Below are 7,428 nucleotides of genomic sequence, written 5' to 3'. Positions count from 1 at the left end.
TAAATCTTGGTCACACAAATAACAATTCATAAAATTTATACAAATAATACAAATTACAATCAATACAAATGATAATCATATAACTAATATATAAAGCTAAACTTTTAGCCAGGTCACAACATTGCGACACTTGGCGTTCTAACTTTTCGCCAAGTGTCGCGCCACGTTAGATAGATTTAAATAGATTTTATAAGATAAAAAAGTTACTTTAGAATTATATTTGGATGGAATTTTAGGATAAAATTGTTAATTTAGAACTTTATTATCGATAAAATATCAATATGTATAAATTGAATTATAATTTTATCCAAAAAAATTATTAGATTATAATTCTCAAAAACTATCATATAAAATTTATTTTTTATATCATAATTTTTTTTTGAGCGAAGGAAGTAATTCAAAGCGTAAAATATCTATTTATAATATATACTAATCGGTTAAAATTATATACTTCACAATCTAATAGAATGGATACCTGCCAATTAGGGTTGGGTCATGAAACATCTCGGATTGGGTCACTTCAGGTTATGAGTCAAAAAATGTTCATCCCTTGCCCAAAGTTTTGGTTTCGGGTCAATCCGACGTTCTTTGAACATTTATTCTGTTGAGTTTATTTTTTGCTAATTTTTTTTAATTATTTTTTTAATGTATTAAAGCGAACATTTTCACCAACATTATCATTACATTTATTATTCATTACATGTTTACTAGATAGCAAATCGTCAGAAAAGCACATGAACTCCTAACTAATTTTGTATCAATGATATATTTTAAAATTTGACATATAGATTATAAATTTATCCTAAAATTCAATAAACAAACCGAGCATCGCACGGGGCACAAAACTAGTCTATAATCAAACAAATCCAAGAAATCGATAGTGTAATTACCTTTTTAACAAATTACAACCGTATTACGACATTCAGTTCAAATGTAAGAAACAAACCGAGCTACGTTGCAAATTGCAGCCTTCGTTATAACAATATAATGTGCAGCTTTCCTATTTGTTGCGCCCGTATTATCATACGACCCATTGTACTTAGGGCACCAGTACAAGATCAATAAATCGGCAAGAATACGCAAAACGACTTGATTGGAATAAACAAGGAAAGCAGCATCAAGCATATCAATCAAAGAGATACTTGCCAAAGGTACACCTACAGAGCAGGAAACAAGATAAATCAAGAAGATCTTATACATTTCAAAGATATTCTGAATATATCTGTAAACCCTAGAGATCCCTAGATATAAATAAGAAGAATGAGACATTTTAACACTCATGTACGTTCGCATATACTTAAATATAAACAATTTGCTCTACTTTTATCTACGGAATTGCATCCCTACTGAACAAGAAGGCCTATCCTTACTCAGTATTGTATCTCTAAACTCATCTTCTCTATATAATTGAATATTTACTGCTTACTTATTGATTACTTATTGATTTATCATCGTTCTTAGTTATTTTATATGCTGTTGGTGGAATGATTGTTATTACCCCTCAAACCTAGCAAATTCTTAGATGCCCTTATTGAGATTTGCCTAAACACTATTGATCCCACAATATAATCATCATATTAATCAATAGACAAATCAATGGATATTGGAGAATGAAATAAGATCTTACCAGAAGAAACAAATTTGACTTTCTTTTACAAATATCACACGCATAGGCCAAAAGGAAAACGATTGCTGCTTTTTTTTTTTTTTAAATAAAATATCTTTTGAGGGGTTAAGAATTGTAGGGAATATTTCAAGCATTACCCCAAACTTGAACCCCACTGTGATCATACACTAAAGTACAGTGGCGTCCAAAAAGAAGGAAGCTAGAGAAAAAGAGTCGCCAACAAGTTTTAGGAACTTGTAAACCGTTCACGAGGTGAAGGTTACACCCCTTATCGATCTAGGAGATCTTCAACTCCAATAGGTCTGGAACAATGACTGGTAGTTCGGGGATGAAGGTACAAATCCAACCTAAAAGAGATTGAACCTGCCCTAATAATAGGCCTCTACTTTATTCTAATCGTATTCATGTGCGCTTTCAATAAGTTTACCCTAAAGTTGTTTAATCTATGTTGGTTGAGTATTAATGCACAAACAAACTATTATTGGCGATCACTTGAATTATAATCACATTAACCCTAAACAAGATTATTAATTATCTTATTAAGCGTGATTACAAGTACCAATTCCCTTTAAACATGCATAAAAGGTGTGATCAAGCAATAACAATAAAATATCAAGCAACATAATACTGATCATAACAATTATTGTAACAATTATAAAAATAATCATAATTATAATCATAATCATAATCATGTTAAAGCATAATATTAATAGCAAGATCCTAGGCATGATACTAGGAAGATCAAAACACCCAAACATGTCATAGGAATCATAATAACAACCTAAACATGATTTCTATATCATAATATCAATAAAATCTAATTAAAGCACTTACTTGGATGCCTCGTATCTCTTTCTAACAACAAAATACACGCGTTAGTAACTTCAAGGAAAATAATAATCAAACAATTAAATTAAATAATTGCAAGAGAGATTTGGGACTAAACCCTTAGAAATTAACACCTTTCACGTCTAGGGTAAAGGCAACTTCGAATTATGCTAGGTGCTTCTAGGTTTTGTGAATGCGGAATTTTGTATGCAAAAGGCTAGTTTAGAAAAGAGAGAGAGAATAAGCTTTAGCTTAAAGAGAGAAGAGAATTAGAGAGTTGTTGATTTTTGATGAGAATTGGTGAGAATTGGTGATTCAAAACGGAGGTTTTAGGAGACTATTTATAGAGAAAATCAGCCAAATGGATAGAAAAACAAATCAGAGTTTCGACGAGGAAAAAAGAAGTTAGCGCCAGGCGCTAAAGCTAGCACCAGGCGCCAGGCATTAGCGCCAGGCGCTAATTATTATTTTCACGCGTTTTCTTAATTCAGATAAAATTTAGCCGTACAGAAGGGCAAAATCGTATTTTCCTTTAAAACACTCTTTTATTCTGATTAAAACTCTAAAAAGTCAACAAAAGTCAATTTATCAATGCTAATTGAATTAGGAATGAAAAGAACCATCTTGAAGAATCTAGAAGACTAAAATCAATTCTAATTGCATTAGGAATGATAAATCCATATTAGACCCTCCTCTAGATCATTGGGCCGCATATAAGTATCAAACCGGGCCTAGTTTAGTAATTTGGCCATAACTTCCTCATTATTCATCGGAATTGGGATTATAATATATTGTTGGAAATCTCTTTTCAAGCCCCATCCAACTACACCATTATTGGAACCTTGCCATGGACTAAAACAAACTGGATTTTCTGTTTTCTTAAAATAGGTTTTTAAAAACATAGAGAAGAGAAAAGAATTAAAAACTATCCGCAACACTAGACTTTTCACACTTTCAATTCATTCGATTATGATTCAACGCGAAAGGTAGTCATCATCGAGTTTGGTTTTGGGGAGACACAAATGGGCGTCTATAGAAGCCCCCACTTTGACTGAGTTTGGAGAAACGCACGTTTCAAAAACAAAAGTCAAAGTATCGATAGGGACGGAGAATGATTCAGAATGTTCTGTAATCCTAAATCTTTCTTGTAACGTTGATACCTGCAAACTAGCATTATTTAAACAGATAAGAGAGTTAAGAAACGCGTATCTTGCACCGTCGAGCACACGTCTCTTAAGGTAACCGATTTGCTGCTGCATTGCTGTATTGTTGTATTTTTGATGACCTCTTGCAAGCTAGAGAATGCCGCCTGAAGATTGCTACGCTTGTAACTGCCTCCAATTATGCTATGATAGACTTCTGCAAGCTAGAGAACCCCATCAAAGATTGCTTCGCTTGAAACCACCTTCTAGCACTTTGTAACCATCTTCCGCAAGCCAGGGAACACGATTGAAGACAACTTCGCTTGAAATCACCTCCAGTTGTTTGTGACAACTCTCCGCAAGCTAGGGAAGGCTGCCGAAGATATCCTCGCCTGAAGCTATCCTCATTTGTTGCGATAAAATTCCGAGGAAAATTACTGAAGGCCCACGCTTGTCGATCTTTAAAAGCTCGCTTGAACTTTGCTTCCGCTATGCCAGTACGTCGACGCTTTTGATGCTTGTAAACCAGTATGTCGGTGCTTTTGCTGTTTATGAACCAGTACGTCGGCGTCTTGCGATGAGCCAATGTTTAGGAACTTTAAGCTAAGTGAGACGATCTTTCGTCAAGTCGATCACTTTATGCAATCGTAATCGAGCCGATTACCAAATCATGTCAAATTGCTTAGAGGGGCTACTGGCGTACCAAGGAACCCAAAATATTGCAAGAGGTCGAAATAACCACACTGAGTGGCTGAACATTATGTCGCCGCTGAAATATTGTTGGCGCCGCATATTTGGTTCTAGCGCTAGGCGCTGGCACTAGCGCTAGGCACTAAGCCTTATCATCTGGCGCCAAAGCCTGTCGCTTGGCGCTAGATTCGGGATTTCCATATATACCCCTTTCTTCTTCATTTCGCTGCGGCTCCTCATTTTGCTCGGGAATCGCCCGTGAAATTAAATTCACTCGTTCTTGCTCGTTTCTCAACCGAATTTGCTCAAATTTGTTGCAGATCAAAGATTATTTCATCCATTTTCCCGATCTATGTAAGTTTTCCCCAAACTCACTCCGATTTTAATGAATTTCGCACATGTTTGCTCACAAATTTCTTGAAAATTCGAAACTTGAATTGCTTAATTCACTTTGTTTGTCAAATTTTATGCCATGAAATTGCTTGATTATGTTTATATATTGACTTGGGAGTAATTTGAGACTTGTTTGACTCAATTTGGTAAAGAAACGAACAAATCACCATTGTTGGACCTCTTAAGGTCGGGAAGACAAATTGGCTTGTTCTTGATGTTTTTGCTAGCAATTCTCGTCCAATTTGTCACAATAATTACCATAGTATTATAATAAATTGTTTGGATGCTTGAAAAATGTCGTATATGCTTGATTTGAATTTGTGCTCTGTTTTTAGTACTACATACTCTGTTTTTTTGCGAACATAGTATCATGCGGCTAGGCAAACCTTAGATACTATAGAACCTTAATTTATAATGATTTTGCAGAATGTAGCATGGCTAGACAACGACGTTCGGGTTCACGATCCCGAGACGTACGACGGGAGCACGAGCCCGTAGAGGACGACGCCGACCCGTCCATTTCTCTTGGTCCCCTCCCTGAGTGGGATGAGCGAACTCTGTACTTCTCTCCTGTCCACCACATTTCTGAGAGGGTGCGACATGGGATCACAGTTGGCATGACACGCTACCGCGGTTTAGGCTGCGACACCTTGGGTGACCTGTACAAGATGTACATATGCATTGACCAAGAGGTGAGTCTTCTCTGGGAGTCTTGTGGGTTACTGCGCTGTTTGAGACCTCAGAGGCCATGATTGCCTCTAGCGGGGGTCAGCACGTGGCTCGTGCTCTGGTGGAGTTCTTTTGGGACACCACCAACACCTTCCACTTTCCCTAGGGTGAGTTGATGGTCACCCCGACCGACTTCAGTCTTATTACGGGACTGGAGTTTAGTTCTGTTGTGCTGCCGTTCGACAACAAAATCAGCGTCTTTTCTCCTGAGGTCAAGGAGCTGTTGGGTCCGATTGTTGTTCGGGCTCATGTTGAGGTAGAGTTGACTCATGTAGAGGAGCTGTTGGGTCCGATTGTTGTTCGAGCTCAAGCGCCAAGGGGATTTGCCGTTCAACTCTAGCGGCAGCTTTTGAGGATGATGCGACCACCCGAGAGCAGCGGGTGCGCATCTTTGTGCTCATTTTACTGTCAGGGACGTTTTCCCCGTGACAAGGGTAGTAGAGTGCTACTTTACTACATTTGGTCGGGACTTATGACTGGGCCAGCTTGGCCTATGCTGACTTTGTTCGAGCGTTACGAGACTCGTGTCTACACCGGTCCTTCACGGGGAACGACGCTCTATCCCGCTTTTGGAGAGTCGTAGAGGTATACTTTATCTCCCTTTAAAGTTTAGCTCTAAGCTTTGATTAGCACTTGCTGATGTTTTTTGCCTTTTGTAGATCTGGTTCTACGAGTACTTTCCCTCGGATGCGCCGGCGAGACCGTCGCCGCACAGATTTCCAGTGAGCGCCTCTTGGGGATACTGCCGTGCTGGGATGTCTACTGCTTATGTCCGAGATCAAATCATCTCGGTATGGTTCTTTGCATATTTGAACACTTTCGTATTACCTTTGATGGGTTCTTATCTGATAGGCATTCTTTGTAGGAGCCTGACGTGCAGTATCGGCCGTGGGTCGGCTTGGTTGTCCCTGGGTTAGCCGTGTAGTATACTGCTGAGCGTCGCTATTTCTTGGGGACATATGGAGCAGTCGCATATCTTGGAGAGAGGGTTGCTATTAAGCACTCCTCGGACACTTTTGTCGTTCCTGCTCCTCCGCTGCGGCATATGTTCAACGCCGCGAGGTTGGTGAGCATGTCAGAGAGAGCTGGTACCCCTTGGCGATCTTATACGATCCCTGGGCCGTGCTATGAGAAGAAGCTACTGCCATTGTTACCTCCAGTCCCTGTACTAGCTGAGGAGGTGGCGGTATGATTTTCATATTTTATCTTCCGTTAAGTAGCCCCCAAGTAATCTTTAACTAACTTTGATTTACTTTCGTCAGGCTAGACTCACTGAGTTCGTGCCACCTCGTATGTCCATCCATTATCAGGGAACATACGGGCCGATCGAGTAGATGATTCCTCCGTCTCCTGAGGGTGAGCGCTTCGTGGAGCGGTCGATCCCTCGTCACCAGACTCGGGTAAGCTTTATTTATTTGTAATTTTTGTCCATATATGTTATGCATCATTACTGACTTTATTTCTTTGACAGATCTCGCGCAAAGTGGTCACGGCGATGGCACGGTGCAAAGATGCCTTCCGGAGCCAGCTCGTTCGGATGAGGAATGTGGCTACGTGTCGTCGTGACGACGCCGTTCAGGAGGTAGTTTCCCTTCTTATTTTTGCATTACTGCTTCTATTTTGATTGTTACTGACTTAGGTTCTTTTGCAGGGTCAGCCCATTCCTTCTCGTACCCGTACGAGACCTGAGGTGCGGAGAGACCTGGCGAGGTCTAGCTCGAGACGTCGTCGTACTGGTTCTGGCGGTCGGGGTGGTCGTTCTGAGGCTGCCCGGACCGAGGCGGTGGAGGGCTCAAGCTCTTCATTTGAGGGTGTACATGCTGCGCCGGTATGCTAGGGAGAGGCTACCTCGGCTCTTAGAGATGGTGGGATGTACGAGGTCGGCTCGTCATTGCAGCAGCCTCCGCAACCTTAGCCTCAGGTTGATCTTGGGTGGAAGGGTCCTGAGCTGAGTTTTCCTTCTCGCGAGGAGACCGGAGCTGGAGCTGGAGCTGGTGGAGAGGTTACTCCTCGTACTGC

Source organism: Chenopodium quinoa, unplaced genomic scaffold, assembly GCF_001683475.1.
Source record: "Chenopodium quinoa cultivar QQ74 unplaced genomic scaffold, ASM168347v1, whole genome shotgun sequence".
Lineage (NCBI taxonomy): Eukaryota > Viridiplantae > Streptophyta > Magnoliopsida > Caryophyllales > Amaranthaceae > Chenopodium > Chenopodium quinoa.
This window is presented reverse-complemented; position numbering follows the sequence as displayed.